Below are 19781 nucleotides of genomic sequence, written 5' to 3'. Positions count from 1 at the left end.
TGATTTAAAAAATGCCCATGGGTGTGTCCGGTAGATATGTGGACTTCCTCCTGATCTCAGCCCACAGACCTGCCCCTCTACTCCAGTGCCACCTGCAGGACAAGAGTGCTCATGGCAGTTGAGAAGAAAGCAGGAATTCTAAACGTGTGACATAATTCAAATGTATCCTATTGGAATATTGTACCATCCAGTCTGTTGTTCATATGTCTCCTATTGAAATATTGTACCAGTCTGTTCTTTTAATGACACTATTTCAGATACAGATATTCAACACTACCACACACTGATGGTATCATGACAAAAACACACATCCCAGTTTAGAAATATTCCTCTAAGTCCCCTTCTGCCCTCTGCTGTTGGAGAGAATAACTGCATCCCTCAGTCTACAAGCCTGACTGTTAATATTTAAAAGCAATAAAACACCATAAAGTTGAATTTGAGCTCGATTGGACTTTCCTCTGTGGTCATTTGTTTCAGAGTTTATATTTGTTTCTGGTGGATACAAATGTCGCCTTTATTTACCTTGAATTTCCCCTGGGGATCAATAAAGTATCTATCTATCTATCTATCTACCTGTGCTGTACCTGTGCTTTCCTGGTACCAACAGATAGAACAATTCTTTAGGTTGTGCACCTGTGCTACACTGGTTCTGGCTGTAAGATAGAACAGATAGAACAAGCCAAATCGAGAGACTCAGTTCTCCGGATCCAGCACTACTGAGGAAGTGAAGTCAGTAGAGCAGCCATTCCACACGAGGGACTGGTCAGGGGCGCAGGAGGCACGGGGGACGTGGGGGATGTGTCCCACGCAGTGCTGAAGAGACAGCCGTCGTCCCCCTCACTTTTGATAAGGAAAAAAGCCTTATATCGCTAAATAAATAATAACCTATAGGGTTTGCGCTAACTATGTAAAACTCCCATTAACAGCATCACATCACTAACCACAGCCATCTACTGTACTGTAAGACTGCACAATCTCATATTCACTCTGTTGGATATCTGAAGCCAGTTTGTCTACTAACAACCATCATTAGAGATGCTTTTCGTTTGGAGCCGGCATACTGGTAGGCCATCAAAAAGCATAACATTTTTGGTTTGGTTTGGGATCTAATTTACTTTGGACTGTTTGATTATATTGCTAAATGTTGGGACTGATGGGCACTGAACTCTGGGAGATATTTGATGGTTCACTGTTATGTTTCATGCAGTTGAAAAGTGTCGGGATTTCCACCACTGTTTGTTTATTGCGAGACAAGGCAGCCATTCATTGAATAGGGGTTGTGCTGTAATAGAAACCTTTTTCGCGTAGCCAAGTAGCCTAAATTGAGTTATTGTTTAGTTATGCATGATTTAGTAGGCTACTTATTATTAAATTTGTAGGCTGGAATGCCTTGAGTCACGCATAACAATTAAATGTAGTAGGCTTCAGCCTCTGTAGCAATTGAAGCGGCAAGACAATGAGCTCTGCGTGTGTTGGAGACCCATGGTAGGAAAAGCGACTTTATTAATCCAACCAACAATATAATAAAATATTAAGAAGAGGTGTTATTTCATTGCACAGTTAAATCGAAGCAATGTCTTCTAGTGCTGGTGGACTGATGGCAATTGCTGGTATGGTATAGGCAAATATGGGAACCTGCCTTTATTTGTCCTGCCAGGGCGGAATGCGTGGAGGCCAGAGGGAGCCGAGCTCCATAGAGTGACGACTGGCTCCCATGAAAGCAAACAAAGTCAAAAACCTGAGGGGTCTCTCATATCTGAAGGTGTCTGGCATTTGTAATTTAATCTTAAACAACCGCTCATTATCCATCCCCAGCGATCTCTTACCAGTGGTAAAAAAAAGTGGTATGCACTATATGCAGCGATAGGGGCGCAGCACCATGGGGGCGCCAAAGTGATGGTAAAAAAAAAAAAAAAAAAAAGTTTGGTATTTTTCTATATGTAGCTGCTATTGTGCTTTTCTTAATCATTTCTGAAGTTCCTCAATGTTTTAAATAACATTTTAGAACAAAACAGGCTAGAGTAGACGCCCTATCTCATAAGATTCCACCGTAGAATTTTGACACAAGAGGGAGCGGGGGTGCCGTGAGCGCTGAGCGAGCAGATAGAATAGCCTACGAGTAGTGAGTTCAGATGTCTATGGAAAATGGATAAATAAAGAAAGCTGTCGGGGGCGAAAAATAGAAAAAGGAAGAGGGAAAAGGAGATGGCATGTCAAGGAATGCGACAGCAGTTAAACAAGTGGATGGTGAAAGGCAACAGGTAGGAATTAAAGTTTGACGGCTGTGCTTGGAGGCTTGCAAATAACGTTATTCACGTTAAGAGACTAGCTAGCGATTACTAACGTAGCAGCCAAATGGGGGTTCACAGCTAGCTTCTAGCTTAATGCAAAACCAATGTTGCTGCGCTGACAGCTGGAAAATATAAGGTAGCATGTACAATAAATGACAAGAATCCGGAAAACATAATTTGTGCAATAACTCATGCATAAATAATATGCAATAAAGATTTAGTTTTACCATTAGCTGTTCATGTTAGCTGTGCTGTCAGACATGTAGGCTCCTTTACATCTGTTGGGTGACATGGAAGCTGTAATTACAGGGTCACATCTCTCTCTCTAAAGGTCTGTGCTAAGGCTATCCATATTTCTACTTTTTAAAATCCAAAATCTGAATGTAATTTCAACAGCAACAAAACCTTACTGCATAATAGTTGTCTTATCTGATGCCATCACTAGGCTGATTTAGAATTGAATTAAGGCTGCTATATTTAACAGTGAGTTCATTTCATTCAGGTGTGAGGATGGTGGATCAGGAAAGACAGGGGAAGGCAATTAGGTCTAACATTAGGTGGAAGTGTAGGGCGAGCCACTTGATACCAACAGATTGATTTCTTACTATCATTAATATGGAAAAAACTAATAATGGAAAATCTATTACAAATTGTTTATTTGACAACATGTCTTAGTGGAGAAGAACACAGGGAAGGAGTGAATGAGACAGACATGAAGTCGGTGATGGCATCAAGTATAGATGAGACCAGTGATGACATCAGGTAGGAGTTCTATTCTTTAGACCACACAAAACTAAATGTCCAGTATGGTTTAAAGTTCTGTTGACCAACCTATTCACTAGAGAGCCACTCACCACTGAGGAGGAATTGGAGGAGAATGTGAAAACGAGAGGTGAAGATGAGGTGGAAGAGTATGTGGAACAGAGAGGTGAAGAGGAGAGGGCTGAGATGAGGCTTTACTCAGAAGATCCATCTGACTGGCCACCACCACACCAAATTGGGGACTCATTTAGGCAGTGTATGGTTGAGAATGGCCCACAGAAATGTCCTGATGGGCCGTATCCAAGATCAGACAAGAGTAGAAGGTGTTTTTCCAAAGCATAACAAAGCAAACCTTTTTTCGTTTAATGTCCAATGGAGAAAAAGTGCAGCGGAATTGGTTACTGTACTCCAAAAGTACGAATAACGGATCTCGGATTGCCTTTCAGACATAGCTACATGGATGAAGGCACACCACCTCCAGCTGAACCTCTCAAAGACTGAACTGCTGGTCATCCCAGCTAAACCTACCATACACCACGACATCAACATCAAATTTGACTCCCTGTCTTCGTTTCACCCACCAGGACTGCAAGAAATCTAGGAGTTGTTCTTGACAACCAACTAAACTTCTCAGATCATAACGCCTCAAGTAAGCCCGGTCATGCCGTTTCGCACTCTACAACATACCGGAAAATCAGGACTTACTTGACTCAAGATGCTACCCAACTTCTGGTTCAGGCAATAGTCATCTCCGCGACTTCGACTACTGCAATGCCCTCTGACAGGTCTCCCCAGCCTGCGCAGTGAAAACCACTTCAGATGATCCATAGAACGCTGGGCGGCGCCTTGGTCTACAACCAACCCAAAAGGGCACATGTTACCCTCTGCTCATCCAGCTACACTGGCTACCTATGGCTCAAAGATCAAATTCAAGTCTCTAACGCTTGCCTACAAAGTAGTCTCCTGGTTCTGCTCCACCTACTTGAATGCCCTCATACAGACTTACACTACCTCCAGACCCGCTGTCCTCTCTGGACTTAGCCACGTCTAGCTCTACCAATCGGCACGCTCAAGCCAATCCAAACTTTTCTCATCTGTTGTTCCTCAGGTGGAACACACTGCCAATTCCTACAAGAGCAGGGACATCCTTTTCCACTTTCAAAAACTCCTGAAGACCCAGCTCTTTAGAGAACATCTACTCATAGCAACACTTACAACAAGTCTTACTGATCCTAGCACTCACCAGCCGTTTTAAACTGACAAGTAACTGTTAAAAAACAGCACTCACCGGCGACTTATTCTTACTGTACTCTAATGTTTTAAACTGTCCAAAAATTGTGAGAATTGTTCCAAAACATACTGTTTACCATGTTGTTAGTCGCTTTGGTTAAAAAGCGTCAGCCAAATGTAATGTAATGTAATGTAATGTAATGAATAAAGTGTATTGTTTTGCATGTAAGCTTTTTGGAGGAGCTAGAGTTGTTGACATGCGCTTTGTTGTGGGGTACAATAACTGGCAGTGTCTTTCAAAAACACTGCAGCACCATGAAACCAGTTATCACATAAATGCTTATCTGTTGTGGAAAGAATTAGCATCCCGCTTACGCCTTGGTAAAACTATTGACAGAACACTGCAAAGAGCCATAGATGATGAAAAGGCACACTGGAGAAGTGTGTTAGTGAGAGTGATCGACTGCATACTCTTCCTTGCAGAAAGGAACTTGCCACTGAGGGGGAAGAATGCTAACTGAAAAGATCCTAAAAATGGAAATTTCCTGGGTTTCCTTGAGGTCATAGCACGATATGATGTCACACTAGCAGAGCATCTTAGAAAGGTAGCCTCTAAAGAAACCACAGGATATCTTACCTGGTGCACTCAAAATTAATTTTTAGATTCAATTTCAGAATGTGTACTTGCTCAAATTTGTGCCCAGGTTAAAGCCTCCAAGTACTTTGCAGTGGAGTTGGATTGCACACCTGACATTTCAAAGCAGGAGCAGGCCTCAGTAATAATCCGGTATGTCCATACAGGCGACAACAAGAATGCCACCATCAATGAGTCTTTTGTTGGCTTCACAGTTGTGAAGGACACAACTGGTAAAGGCCTCACAGAAACACTGACTGGGGTGCTGGATAACCTGGGGTTGGAGTTTGCTAACTGTAGGGGGCAGAGTTATGACAATGGCTCAAATATGAGGGGTATACACAAGGGTGTGCAAGCATTGGTGCAGCAGAAGTATCCAGAGGCACTATTTATCCCCTGCTGTAGCCACAGTCTGAACCTCCTGTTATGTGATGCTGCATCATCAAACAGAATGTGTCTAACCTTTTTTGGCACTCTCCAAAGACTGTACACCATTTTTTCGGGTTCGGTGAAGAGGTGGGATATTTTGAAAGAATTTGTGGACATTACTCTGAAGCCTCTGAGTGATACCAGGTGGGAAGCAAAATTAGACTCCGTCAAAGTTGTACGTTTCCAGTTAGGGGGGATTCTTGATGCTTTGGAAAAGCTTGAGGAAGTGGAAAAAGATGGCAAAACTGTCTCAGAAGCAAAGTCGCTCTCTGGCGAGATTGTCAGCATGGAGTTCCTCATGTGCCTCTTGGTTTGGTATGATCTATTGTCAGAGATCACCTATGTCAGCAAGGCAATGCAAGCAGTGAACATCTCGATGGACACCGCCATTAGAATGATAGATTCTCTTAAAGAATTAAAGAATTCTTGCATAAGTATAGAGTGGAGGGCTTTCAAAAATCCCTTGATGTTGCACGCAGAATAGCCATTGAGATGGATGCTTCCCCTGAGTTTAGAGAGAGACGTTTCAGAAAGCAAAAGAGATTTCATTGTGATGATTCCAGCACTGGCCATTATGAACAGGAACCCGAGACCCATTTTAGGTGCATGGTGTTCAATGTAATCGTTGACACAATAATTCAGGAGTTGTCTGATAGATTCAGCAATCTTCACCTTGTGTCCGAAAAGTTTAAATTCATCTTTAAAATGGAACACATGACAAAAGCTGAGTTGGAGGAATCAGTGACAAGATATGCTCTGGCTACCAATGATGTTTCAAGGGATATCATTCAGGAAATTTACCCAGCGAGCCGTCTACTTAGGGGTCATGAAAAGGCTCTGGATAAATTAAATTACCTCCTACAGGAGAACCTTGATTTGGTTTTTCCAAATCTAACAGTAGCCCTGAGAATTTTCCTGACAATGCCTATGACAGTTGCCTCTGCGGAGAGATCATTCAGCAAGCTAAAGCTGATAAAGACATACCTTCGTTCCAACATGAGTAATGATCGCTTAACCCAATTAGCAGTAATTTCAATTGAAAAAAGTGTGGCACGAACTATTTCATTTGATGCAATACTAGATAAATGGGCAAGTGCAAAGGCACGCCATGTTACAATTTAGTAGGAACTAAAGAGGGCTCTAGAATCTGGTAGCAACATTGTTACATTAAGCTACATTATAATTTACAGAGAGGGTTCTAATGAATCTTTGTTTGTAGGCTTACTTTTGCATTTTAAGGCATGCATTAAGTTGCATTGGTTATAATGATAATGTTAATGTTTGTCAATTTGCAACTGTTTATTATGTGTTAACATTGTTAATAATATACCATATACTTATTATTATGGTAGGCCTACAGTGGCTGATATACTTTAAAATAAACCTTTATTATTTAAAGACCATTCACGATGATGTCCGGCACTTATTTATTTATTTATTTATTTTAATCGGGGGGGGGGTAGTTGCGCCCCTGTTGCTGCATACCCCTCTTACACTGGGTAGTTGCGCCCCTGTTGCTGCATACCCCTCTTACACTGGGTAGTTGCGCCCCTGGTTAGTTCTTTAAACATCTGGAGTGAGAAGTGACATGAGAGTATCACAGAGCAGTTCAGTATCACAGAGCAGTTCAGTTTTACAGAGCAGTTCAGTATCACAGAGCAGTTCAGTATCACAGAGCAGTTCAGTTTTACAAGAGCAGTTCAGTATCACAGAGCAGTTCAGTATCAGTATCACAGAGCAGTTCAGTATCACAGAGTGAATTGTCCACACCACTGATATTACAGTCTTTTCCAATTGCTAGAAAACTATTTTGCAAACTAGTAGTAGGGGGGCCTATGTGTCTAATTTAGGGGCCTGTGGGATTAGCATGTTAATTTTGGAGACTATTATATCTTTGTTCTAGGGTTCTTAAGAGTAAAAAAACATGTCTCCATTTTTTTTGAAGGACCCAAATCAAAGGTCAAATTCAGAAAAGGTCAAATATGGTGTTTTGTCCATAAACCTCACATTGCTGGTATTATAGCATAGGGTTTGGTGCCTCACAAGGTGCAAAAGTGGGCCACATAAACAATACAACATTAGAAAACATCTTTAGGCTGATGATCTTTTAACAAGAAATTGTGCCTAAAATTTAAATTGTCCGCTAAAAAAAATAATACTTCAATATCAATACAATCAATTCATGCCTATTAGTGTGCTGCGAGTGTAGGCCTAGGGCCTGCTCTGTCAGTTCTTGTCTACACCCATTCAGAAAGCACAAAAGTGCAGAGATCTCTGTTAAATCAAGTTTAATAGACTTAATAGACTTTACATAGTAACAGCTGAAGTCTGTAAGGCCTTCCTGTGAGCTTATGTAAGTGTGATGAAAAGAAAGGGTAAAGGATCAGCTAGACAAACAGACAGGTGTGTGTGTGTGTGTGTGTAAGAGAGAAAGAGAAAGAGAGACACTACCAGCCTGGAAGGATTATGAACTTTCAGGCCCCTGGGCCCAGATGTATTAAACGCCACCCACTAATTATTATGGGGGACATTTTTAAAAAAAATTTATTTGATATGATTTCCTATATTCTGGTGCATTTTGGGGATGGCCAATACTTTAATTCAATCAGATTCATAGCCTATATGTTGATATGATGTGTTGATATTGAGGCAATGATTCCATGCAAATGCTTGGGCCCCTGACTCCTTGTGCTCCCTGGGCTTGGGCCCTCGGTAGGGGCTCCCATGCAGTAATCCATCCCTGAGACTACCATTGACAGTTGGCTGATGATAGCTGGCAGTGATAGAATTTAGAATATCGAATAACCCAAGCTACATACTGCTCTGTTCTTTCTCATGGTTGGTGATATTAGTGACCTTCTAGCCTTCTACATTTGAGCAAGCACATTTTCATAGTCCATGGTGGCACAGTCTAGTTAGGTTATATTCTGAGGTGTGTCTTTCTGTTGGTTCAGGTGATGGCACACATATTCTAAAAGAAACAGATTTTGGGCTATGTATCCAGTGGCAGATATGTGTGGGACTGGAGAATGAACCATCACTAGAGACATATGCCAAATTTTTTTGTTTTTGTCCATGAGAGATATAGAGATGGGGATCACAGATCAGCCAACGATTACATTGTTACAGTGCAGTTATCTTACAAGAGAACAAAAGCAGTTTAGCACAGGAACTGCTACAAATCCACCTGTAACAGTGAGCATCTGCAGCATGCTAAGATTCGCTACTAGAAATCATGTGAAGCAGGCAGGACTCAGTGTCTTCAGAAAGACGTGGTAGACCATCTTCTGAACCTGCAGCAACACCTGCAACTGCATCAAGTCCATCTAGGGGGTTCAGCAGCGCTGCTGCCAGCATAGATAAGTGCTTCTTCTGTCAGAAGCAGACAAAAAGAGCTTCTTCCATGAGGTATCCTCTTTCAATGCAGGCAACCAACCAAGAACTATAAGTAATATTTTGAAGTCAATGACTTTTTAACAGGTAGCCAGTGTAAAGATGCTAGGATGGGGAAAATATGTTCATATTTTTTGTGTGTGTTGAGCAGTTGCATTTTGAATAAACGGTTAGCTCTTTTAGACAGGTATTATTACAGCCAGCATAATAGCATTGCAATAGCATTGCAATCGCCTATCCTTGAGATGACAAAAAACATTAATTTCTTGGCATCTGGTATGGGAAGGACTTCCTTATCTTTGAAATGTTCCTTAAAATGGTAAAATTAAGTTTTGGCATCTGTTTTATGTGATTACTTAGTGCTAGGGTCCTGGTCAATTATTAAAATCCCAGGTTTTAACACTTGTGGATGAGGTCAGTGGAAGATCGCTATATGTACTGTAGCCTGTGATGTGGATAGGATATCCCTCATCTTTTTGAACCCTAAAACCATGACTTCTGTTTTATCTGAGTTCACAAGCAGGAAAATTATTAGTCATCCATGTCTTTATAGCTCTTATACATGTGTCAAGTTTTTGGCTAACGTGGGTTAATTCATCAGGTGTTATGGAGAGGTATAGTTATGTATCATCTGCTAAAACAACAGGGGGGCCCCAGTACTGAGCCTTGAGGGCACTCCATACTTTACCATAATCTGGGTAGATGGTTTATTATGGACCTGTACAAATTGTTGGATCTAAGTTAGGGAAGGTATGATCTAAACCAAGCTGAGTGCTGTGTCTTTGATGCCTATCAAATTTTCAAGCCTAAGTAGTATGTCATGGTCTATGCTGTCAAAGGCAGCTGAGGTCAGGGAGGACCAGTATAGATACAAGGCTAGGTTTTTTTTGGGAGGAGAGCTTAATAACAGATGTCTTAAAATGACTGTGGTACATGCCCTGACAGAATTATTTATAATCTAGAGCAAAACATTATCCAGAAGGGGAGACCAGTCTAAGAAGGTGAGTACAAATAGGTTTTAGTAGACTAGTTGTAGATTTTGATGAGGACATTGTGATGGTGGACATCTAATATGTTGTGTATATGTAAATGAATTAAAATGTTGTTTGGAGGTCTCATCTGTGATTCAGTGAGATTTTGCTATCTTCAGCAATGGAGTATGTGTATTTGGTGAACCGATTGGTTATTGATCTTATCTCTAATTGTTTGACAATCATAATACCGGACATATACTGTTATGAAAATAAAAAATAACTGTTTCTCTTGTGAACTTTTATTCAACATAGCCAGTGATTTTAGGCAATATTTATGGTGTTAATTATAGTGAAATATACAATTTCACAAAATAGGGTTAAAAAACAGGTAAAACAAGACAGTCCAAACCACCCTCCAAAAAAAATTAACATTTCAATCCCACATAAACCACATAGGCCCTGACTATAGGCTGGTTTTATCACACAAAGCCTAACACAACACACACAAACCACACACCCAAACTGCAAAATACTTTTTATATATCCTTGCAAAATGAAGCACTGCGGCCAAAAAAACCACATATATTATCAAAATCAAACTTTTTTTGCACCAAATGGCACAATTTCAAGTCATATTAACAGATGTTTGTCTAACCAACTACCGCCTAGTCCAGCATTATTTTTCCAAAAATAAGTCAAGCTGAAAGGCATATATGATTCTAACTGTCTCACTGAACTGCATTAGCCACACTCAATTCTCACTGGTTATCTGCTATAGACAACAAGTAGCAAAACATGATTAGTTCATAGATTTAACATGTAAAATACATTTTATAAACCCCACCCCCCATCTTGCCTGTTCATAATTCTGGAGAAATTCTTGAATTATTGTGTAATGCGTGTTTATGTGTGTGTGTGTGTGTGTGTGTGTGTGTCTTGTGGCGTCATAAAAGTTTTGTATTGTGTGCATGTGCATGCATGCAAGTTATTATATGTCTACTGTGTGTGCATGTGTCATACGTATGATTACTGTGAATGTATGTGTCAGGACACACTGACTCAGACAGAGAATTCAGATCCAGGTTTTCAGATTTAATGATCACCACGTTAAACAAGGAAGTTGCAGGCCCAAGGCTTAGCAAACACACAGGAGACACAAAGTTATCAGAAATCCGGCAAAAGGTCCAAAGCACAGACAATTAGCTAAAGTGTTCAAATAATAAGGTAGTCCAAACAAATTATATAACTTAACTGCCTCTCTCTCTCTCTCTCTCTCTCTCTGTTCTCTCTCACACATAATATATTTATCTTCAAACTAGATAAAGCTAGGCTCTATGTGTTAAACAATTTCAGTTTTGAACAACACATACAAACAAATGCCAAATTTGTTGGTTCCCTTCCAGCTCACTGATAGAAATGGTGATAGAATAGAAAAAGCGATGACATGTATAGCAACGAGCCTTTAGTATGAAATAGGATAAAGCAAAGAACGCTTGAAAAGATAAATAGTTGTTTATTTTACAATGACATTCTAAAATGTCCTAAGCAAATGTGTTATTACCGCTTAAAAAACATAATAAATTATAGGATTATAGCCATGCTTCAAACTGTTTCATCTTAATTAGTATTACAGATGTATTCAATGTTAATTCTGTCATTCAGCCTATTTAAATGGAGTGAAGTATTCAGTCTGCAGTTTGGTATCATTATGTTTACAGAGAAAGCAAAGGATTGAGTTGTCTGAGGAGATCAGAAAGAACATTACAGACACACATGTTAAAGGTAAAGGCTATCGGACCATCTCCAAGCAGCTTGATGTTCCTGTGACTGTTGATGTCCATGCTATTAAGAAGATGAGGGGGGCATATTTTTGGGGGCAGCCAGAATGGCTAAAATTATTATTGTGAAATTGGCTTTGCTGCCATCTGTGGTCAATATGTGGAATTGCACAACAATTCATTCTTCACTTTCCAGAACACTATGACAACAATGAAATATGTATTAACAAAATGTCCACTGAAAGTCATAATTGTCTGTGTCATTAGACACTCTTTATACTGGAGTTTGTGTATCCTGATTAATTAATTTCTCCTGCTTCTCTGCTGACTCCTTCTCCTTCCTGGTGTGTGTGGAGTCTGATGCATCCTGGGCTTTAGGAAGATCTCCAAGGGCCTTCTTCACTTTAAACAGGTTTGGGAACTTGAATCCTCTGGAGTCTGAACTCCTAGTAGAACCAGCTCTAGAACTCAAAGATCCAACTCCGGAACTCTGTGAAGAAGCTGTAGACCTCATTGATCCATGGAGAGAGCTGATGTCATATCCTGTCTGTGATCTGAGGGAGCTGTATGCAGAGCTGGTGAAAGACCAGCGGTCAGAATCTCCACTGGATTCTCCACTCACTACAAAAGAAGACAGAAATGTCAGTGAAGAAGATGGACTATAATGAACCGGTAACAGTAAAATAGCAGAACACAGTGTTCTGAGTCCAGGGCATGAACACACCTTGAGTCCTCGTGCTCTGCATCTGGATCATCTGCAGATCTCTGCCTGCTCCATAAATGTATATCTGATCATCTGCAGATCTCTGCCTGCTCCATAATGTATATCTGATCATCTGCAGATCTCTGCCTGCTCCATAATGTATATCTGATCATCTGCAGATCTCTGCCTGCTCCATAATGTATATCTGTATCTGATCATCTGCAGATCTCTGCCTGCTCCATAATGTATGTCTGATCATCTGCAGATCTCTCTGCTCCATAATGTGTGTATGATCATCTGCAGATCTCTGCCTGCTCCATAATGTATGTCTAATGTATATCTGTATCTGATCATCTGCAGATCTCTGCCTGCTCCATAATGTATATCTGTATCTGATCATCTGCAGATCTCTGCCTGCTCCATAATGTATGTCTATATGTGATCATCTGCAGATCTCTGCCTGCTCCATAAAGTGTATATCTGATCATCTGCAGATCTCTGCCTGCTCCATAATGTATGTCTATATGTGATCATCTGCAGATCTCTGCCTGCTCCATAAAGTGTATATCTGATCATCTGAAGATCTCTGCCTGCTCCATAATGTATGTCTATATGTGATCATCTGCAGAATGCTGCCTGCTCCATAATGTATGTCTATATGTGATCATCTGCAGATCTCTGCCTGCTCCTGTAAGTGTATCTGCTATTCTAGTGTATATGACATCACTTCCCCAACTCTGCATCACCTATAAAGCATGTTTCTGCTGCTATACTGGGTGCCACTGTTTGGATTTCATGCTGTGAGATCAAGTATATCTTTCCCCAGTTAAAGTTCCTCTACACACACCCTTAGCCAAACAGTGTTTTTTTTCAGCCAAGGAACCAACATTGTGTCTAAATAACTAAAGAATTCACAAATATGTTCATACACAGCACAAAGGTGCAATGGCACTTAATCCACCATATAACAGATGAAATAAATTCCTGGTAAATATTTGAAGAGATAGTTGCAGCATAAGCAAAGAAGCCAAATTGTCTATGAACTATTGCTTACTGTTTGGTGGTATAACATCAAAGCTGGCTGCTTTCTTGACAGGACGTGTATGCTGTTCCTCATGGCCAGCTTGTGATCTGAAGGAGCTGTATGCAGAACTACTGAGAGACCAGCGGTCAGAGAGGGAGTCTCCACTCACTATCAAAGATTAAATAATGAATGAATAAACATGTATTATTCCCATTAATAGATTTGCACACAAATGAAAATGGAGATATATGGTTCAACTGGTAATCTTTCCAACATTTTAAAACTGTTAATTTGAACTATTGTTTTTTGTTGTGTTTTGTATTTGTAAGTCTGTTTGGACAAAAGTGTCTGCCGAATCCCATTACCATAACTTTATATAAAGATATAAAACTCTCCAGCAAAGTAAGAGTTAATTTTCTCTCACAATGGGGTAGCAGGTATGTTAGCATTTTTACTGATAATGGTTAGTTGTTATTCACCAATCTCATAATGATGTCCATTGTTTCCTGCCACCATCTCTTCTATCTTCTCCATCAGCTGTGTAACCTGCATGTGATCATCTCTGGTCTGGTTGTTGAGGACATGATATCTGTTCCCACATTTCTCTACCAGCCAGTGCAGACTCTCTCCTTCACTCTCAATGTGCTGCTCAATGGGTGTGTCTCCCAGCCAGTCTCCACAGGTGAACAGCACTATAGTGTGACTCCACACTCTCTCACTGAGAAGCTCCAGGTGTTCCTGCACTGATCTTCTGTCTGTCTCTCTGTATGAAATATCCACACGTATGACCAGCAGTAGAGCATGGGGTCCAGGAGGACACAGAGACACACTGAGCTCAATCTGCTCTTTAGTCAGTTCAGGAGTGTCCTTTAACTGAACACTCCTCCACCACCCTAGAGCCTCCACCACAGTGACCTGCCTCCCTGCTACTTCTTCCTGTCTCTTCACACACTGGGCTGTTCTCCCTACAGTATCAAACTCCTCTCTGCCCAGGATGGTGTTTCCTGATGAACTCTTCCCAGATAGTCGGTAGCCCAGCAACACAATCCTCAACTCTGACAAGTAGTGAGCGGCACCTGATGGGAATAAACCATTTCATATTGGACATGCAATACATTTCACATTGATTGACACTTATATAGTGATGATGTTCCCTGATGTATTGTAAGTAAGGGATAACTGTACCAGAACAGCAAATGTAGAGTCCAGGGGCTTCATTCATAAATGCTGCATATGCACAAAAGAAGGCGTACACCACTTTCTACCCAAACTTTTGGATTTGACTTGAAAAAGTGTGTTCCACTTTGCTGTGTCCAAATGAGTATTAATTAAGGGCATTTCTCTGACTACATATAGGCAAGTGTGGGTGTGGCATGACACTCACACAGGTGGCACCACATGTAACTCAGATTGTGATCTATAAAGGGAAAGGGGATGTGTCTGCTCACTGTGCTATAAGAATAGTTTTATAAGCACATACGTCATGTGTTTCCTATGTACTGTACACATCTTTTCATGTGAATCCTGTACAATTGTTTAGAAATGAGGTCCCTAGTGTTTCAAAAATGAAATAAAAAGTGCAGTTGTACACGTACAAGTAAAAGTTTCTTAACTCACCCATTTGTGATCTGAGAGACTCTCTCTGTATCTTCAACTTCATCATTCTCTCTTTCATTCTTTTTTCATCTCTCCTTCTCTTCTTCAACTCTTCTATTCTCTGTCTCTCCATCTCATCATGCTGCCCACTGCTTCCTGCCACCATCTCTTCTATCTTCTCCATCAGCTGTGTAACCTGCATGTGATCATCTCTCTTCTGGTTGTTGAGGACATGATATCTGTTCCCACATTCCTCTACCAGCCAGTGCAGACTCTCTCCTTCACTCTCAATGTGCTGCTCAATGGGTGTGTCTCCCAGCCAGTCTCCACAGGTGAACAGCACTATAGTGTGACTCCACACTCTCTCACTGAGAAGCTCCAGGTGTTCCTGCACTGATCTTCTCTCTGACTCTGTGAACTGAGTGTCCACAGGTATGACCAGCAGTAGAGCGTGGGGTCCAGGAGGACACAGAGACACACTGAGCTCAATCTCCTTTCTAGTCAGTTCAGGAGTGTCCTTAGCTGATAATTCCTCCACCATCCTGGGAGCCTCCACCACAGTGACCTGCCTCCCTGCTACTTCTCCCTGTCTCTTCACACACTGAGCTGTTCCTCCCCACAGTATCAAACTCCTCTCTGCCCAGGATGGTGTTTCCTGATTAACTCTTCCCAGCAGCATTGTATCCCAGCAGCACAATCCTCAGGTCTTGGAGATACTGGGTATCAGTTCCTGCATAATCAAACAAACCATTTTTCCCTTCACAATCTGCATTGTGGATTTTCATATCAATTTGTAATTGTAAAATATGAGACATTGAAAAACATTACTTTTTGTGAAAATTGCTAACAGATAACTCACCCAGATGGGCCTTAAATTCTGGAGTTGCCATTTCTCCTCTCACAGGAGTTGTCTTCCAGGAGAGTCAATGGTTAGTTCTTTAAACATCTGAAGTGAGAAGTGAAATGAAAGCAGAGTATCAGAGAGCAGTTTAGTTTTACAAAGAGTTAATTGTCCACACCACTGACATTATTAGGATTTATAATGATATGAACTAGTGTCTGATGTAATTACTTGTTTTCTATTGAAGATCCCTTTTAAAGGTACACATTCTACATGTTACTGTCTGCATAACGTGATTTAGATCACATTCAGATTTGTGAACATCATTTACCTTGAAGTAAAGAGAGTTCTTCCCTATATGATGTACTAAGAATGTCAGTTGCTATTCCTGTGAGCTATGAGTGTAATCCTGATGTGTCAGGTGACTGTGATGGGATTGTCTGATTGGCTCAGCACTCTGACCAAGCCTACCTGTGTGGAACTGCTCATGCCAAACCACATTCCTGACACGCACACACACAGACTCCTGCACCATGCAACACACGGTATGGGAGGACATTATGGCCATCACAGACTCCTGCACCATGCAACACATGGTATGGGAGGACATTATGGCCATCACAGACTCCTGCACCATGCAACACACGGTATGGGAGGTCATTATGGCCATCACAGACTCCTGCACCATGCAACACACGGTATGGGAGGTCATTATGGCCATCACAGACTCCTGCACCATGCAACACACGGTATGGGAGGTCATTATGGCCATCACAGACTCCTGCACCATGCAACACACGGTATGGGAGGTCATTATGGCCATCACAGGGACAGAGTGGTAGTGTTTTCATTTGTTATCTATTTTTCATCTGTCTCCCACCCAGAATGGCGTCTTCTCAGCACCTTAACTGCTCCTGCCACATATGGCACACCTATACAAAGTGGTCATTGTGTCCATATAGAGGCAGAGTGGTGGTGTTTAGGCTGCAATATCAGATAGAAGCCCCTTTGCACAATCTGTTTCTACCCTCCTTTATTTCCAGCATATGGGAACACATCAGTGCTGCTGATGGATGGAGAGTCTCTGAATATCTCTGAGCTGTAGACTGTAGATTATATGTGTTATGGCTGATGGGTGGCCTCTAGTCTCTGTGCTATAGGCTGTAGTTATGATATGGCTGATGGGTGGAGAGTCTCTGAGCTGTAGACTGTAGATTATATGTGTTATGGCTGATGGGTGGCCCCAAGTCTCTGTGCTATAGGCTGTAGTTATGATATGGCTGATAAGTGGCCTCTAGTCTCTGTGCTATAGGCTGTAGTTATGTTACTGTATGGCTGATGGGTGGCCTCTAGTCTCTAGGCCCGGAGATTAATATTTGCCAAGTTATGGCATGCTGAATATGGTAATACTTATTTTTAGCAATTTTGCCTGGCGACTGGTGAGGGTGCTGGTGACAGTCCCCTGGGTGCTGTGTGTGTGTGTGTGTGTGTGTGTGTGTGAGAGAGAGAGAGAGAGAGAGAGAGTTTTGGTGTGGGTGGAAGGTGGATTTAGCAGGTGAGTGCATAACAGTGGTTCACACTGAGTAACAGTGGCTGTACTAGGTTGCAGTCTCCGGCCCATAGTATAGTTATATAGTGCTGTCCATGTGATGAGAGCAGTTATATATTGCTGTCCATGTGATGAGAGCAGTTATATATTGATGCCCATAGCAGTTATATATTGCTGTCCATGTTATGAGAGCAGTTATATATTGATGCCCATAGCAGTTATATATTGCTGTCCATGTGATGAGAGCAGTTATATATTGCTGTCCATGTGATGAGAGCAGTTATATATTGCTGTCCATGTGATGCCCGTAGCAGTTATATATTGATGTCCATGTGATGCCCGTAGCAGTTATATATTGCTGTCCATGTGATGAGAGCAGTTATATATTGATGGCCATGTGATGAGAGCAGTTATATTTTGCTGTCCATGTGATGAGAGCAGTTATATATTGATGGCCATGTGATGAGAGCAGTTATATAGTGCTGTCCATGTGATGAGAGCAGTTATATATTGCTGTCCATGTGATGCCCGTAGCAGTTATATATTGCTGTCCATGTGATGAGAGCAGTTATATATTATATAGTGCTGTCCATGTGATGAGAGCAGTTATATATTGATGTCCATGTGATGAGAGCAGTTATATATTGATGCCCATGTGATGCCCATAGCAGTTATATATTGCTGTCCATGTGATGCGCCATGAGCTGCCAATCAACCTAAACTGAAACTGCCTCCCCAATGTGTGATTGTGATTATTAACTCATTGAATGCCAAGCTGTTTTCGGAAGCTTTGTCCTAGAGTGCCAGCAATCTAGACCATTGTTGATGATATTTGTACAGCCACAGCATATTCTGTGTTATAGCTATGAACACATACAATGGCTCGTTTAAAAGGTGAGACTTAAAGCTCTCGGTGGGTGCAAACCGTGTATTTCTACACGCCCCTGTTCCTGAGAAATCCCAAGCTAAACAGTGGCTAGTTTCCATCAAAATCCCTGTTTTTTTTTTCTAGAAATGGAGATATAACGTCTTTCATGAAATATGAAGTGTTGCCTGTAAACTTTCCGGGAAGTGATCAGCGAGACCTGGCGAGATTGCCACCTAGTGATAGACCCATGAAAATGGCCTGGATTTCAGCTGACGTGCATGCGTCACTGATCGACCCAAAGCGGCAACCGAGTTATGATAAAATGTCCAGATTGTGCGTTTTCATGAGTTTATAAGGTGTGTTAGAGTGTCTAGTTTCGTAATTAAAAAAAAAAAGCTAAAAACATAATATTACGTTTTTGGCACTCAATGAGTTAACATTCCATTGTATCATATTGGCCAATTAGCTTGCTTCATTCACCATAAACAACACTCTCTCTCTGTCTGTCTGTCTTGCTCTGTTATCTTCAAACATTACATAAAGTATGTGTAAAAAAATTGCAGAATTTCAGTTTTGGAATAACAACACATACAAACGAATGCTAACCAAACGAATGGTTCCCTTCCAGCTCACTGATAGAAATGGTTATGGAATAGAACAGTGATGACATTCTCAAATTTCTCATGTACGGTGTCATGCTTTGGTATAAATAGAGTAAAGTAAAGAACGTTTGAAAAGAGAAAATTAGTTGTTTATTTTACAATGACATTCTAAAATGTGTTAGTACCGCTAAAAACATAAGAAATTATGTAAGGGATAATGGACGACACGGTGGTCTGTTCGCATAAGTTAATGCACGGTCGAGGTTGTAAAACAGCCCTGACGCGAACAGACCACCGTGGAGTCCATTATCCCGCTTATTCCACTGTTGCCACTTGCGTTGTGCTAATTTCATAACATGTTTACAGAGAAGGCAAAGGACTGAGTTGTCTGAGGAGATCAGAAAGAACATTAGAGACACACATGTTAAAGGTAAAGGCTATCGGACCATCTCCAAGCAGCTTGATGTTCCTGTGACTGCTGATGTCCATGCTATTAAGAAGATGAAGGTGCACATGACTGTAGCCAACCTCACAATATGTTCCTGCAGGAGTACAAGTGACCCCAGACTGGACAAAGGGAATAGTGCAATTTGGAAAGCCAAAAAGCCAAAGAACACTTCCAAGGTGAACTCCAAGGTCAAGGTGCATCGGAGTCTCATCACACCATGGACAAACAGTAGACTCCTCATAGGACATAAAAAAGCCAGAATGGCTAAAATGATTATTGTGAAATTGGGTTTGCTGCCATCTGTAGTCAATATGAGGAATTGCACAGCAATTCATTCTTCACTTTCCAGAACACTTTTCATGACAACAATGTGGTCAATGAGAAAACAGTGCAATGAAATATGTATAACAAAATGTCCACTGAAAGTCATAATTGTCTGTGTCATCAGACACTCTTTATACTGGAGTTGGTGTATCCTGATTAATTCACTTCTCCTGCTTCTCTGCTGACTTCTTCTTCTCCTTCTTGGTGTGTGTGGAGTCTGATGCCTCCTGGGCCTCAGGAAGATCTCCAAGGGCCTTCTTCACTTTAAACAGGTTTGGGAACTTGAATCCTCTCGAATCTGAACTTCTAACAGAACCAGCTCTAGAACTCATAGA

The 19781-nt window shown here is 41.2% G+C and overlaps 1 pseudogene; it reads right to left on the bottom strand.

Moving 5' to 3' along the window:
• Positions 1-11765: 11765 nt before the first annotated feature.
• LOC125292264 lies at positions 11766-15704 on the bottom strand (annotated as a pseudogene).
• Between the last annotated feature and the right edge of the window lie 4077 nt (positions 15705-19781).

This window comes from Alosa alosa, chromosome 3, assembly GCF_017589495.1.
Source record: "Alosa alosa isolate M-15738 ecotype Scorff River chromosome 3, AALO_Geno_1.1, whole genome shotgun sequence".
Classification (NCBI taxonomy): domain Eukaryota; kingdom Metazoa; phylum Chordata; class Actinopteri; order Clupeiformes; family Clupeidae; genus Alosa; species Alosa alosa.
The sequence above is the reverse complement of the archived record's forward strand: the minus strand, read 5'-3'. Positions and strand labels throughout refer to the sequence as shown.